The sequence below is a fragment of the Littorina saxatilis genome, unplaced genomic scaffold (genome assembly GCF_037325665.1).
Source record: "Littorina saxatilis isolate snail1 unplaced genomic scaffold, US_GU_Lsax_2.0 scaffold_752, whole genome shotgun sequence".
Taxonomy (NCBI): domain Eukaryota; kingdom Metazoa; phylum Mollusca; class Gastropoda; order Littorinimorpha; family Littorinidae; genus Littorina; species Littorina saxatilis.
Genome location: NW_027127617.1, coordinates 35207 through 36535, shown reverse-complemented (window position 1 = coordinate 36535; position 1329 = coordinate 35207).

Genomic DNA, 1329 nt, shown 5'->3' with positions numbered 1-1329 from the left:
ATGCGCGGTGGGACTGGGGGTGGGGGTGGGGGTCCGTGTGGAGGAGGGAGCGACGTGAGGTAGTCACAGGGGTCATCGCGGTCGTTGAGTTGAGGAGGCTGCTGGGGGCCTGGCTAGGGATGCGTGGCAGTGACTTGTGCAGCCGCGCAGACATCCCTCGCACAGACAGAAAGTCCTGAGAGTTGGGGTTGGCGTTCTCATCGCCCGGGTTGTCAGACATCTGCTGCAAGATTTCGGCCAGCGAGGTGTGCTTGGCCAGTGAGTCTAGACTGAGTGCCGGCACGGAGGAAGCCTTGGAGGGATCGTCTCCGAGGCTTTGATCCACTGAGAATGAGACCGAGTCTCTCATTGTAGAGTCTGGGGAATCCGTCCGGGAGGCTCTACCGTCAAACCGCCGCCGACGGGGTTTAAGTTTTCGTTTGACTGGTCCCCGTTTAGTGCTGCCGTTGCTGCTGCCTTTGGAGAGAGGTTTGGGCTTGTGGCTGAGCTCTTCTTTCTTACTGACGTCTATGCTGAAAGCGTCACGAATAGGCAGCCTGCTAGGCTCACCTTGGGCGAGAGGATCAAGCTGCTGCTTGTTGTGACCGGTCCGAAGCATGCGCACACTGGGCATAAAGAACCCAGTCTGCCTCTCAAGCTTGTGAGGGAAGTCCCCCTGAATCTGCCTGCCACGGCTGTACAACGAACTCCGCCTCAGGAAAATGCTGCTACCATCCACCGAACTGTTTGGTGCATCACCACCACCCGCCGTGCTGCTGAGCGTCAGATTGGAAATGCCTGTCGACCCTGAGGTAGTGGAAGCCCCGCTCCCGAGCTGGCTTCCGGAAATGTCTGATCCGCGCTCCTCGGCGTGTTCCCCGTTCTCGCGCACAAACTGGAAAGCCTCCAACTGCTCGCCGACAGGTTCTGCCACGTCTTTGCGGAAGAAGACGACAATACAGGAGATGTTGTCGCCTGACCCCATCTCCTTGGCTTTGACTACGAGGTGTTTGGCCACGCCGCTGTGGTCGTTGGGGTGCTGAGTGAGGTAGGAATGGACGAGAAAGGGGACGTCCATTGGCTCCATAACGTCCCACACCCCATCACAGGCCAACACCGCGTAGTCCTCCTTGCCCTCTAGGGTGAAGGTCGTCATGTCCGCCTCGCTGCACAGGAACGGTTTCATGCTGGCGTCACCTGAAACAGACGCAAGATTGAGGTTAGTACACAGCACAGTATTTCAACAGCTGTCATCCCTACAAGGGAACGGTTTCATGCTGGCGTCACCTGAAACAGACGCAAGATTGAGGTTAGTACACAGCACAGTATTTCAACAGCTGTCATCCCTAC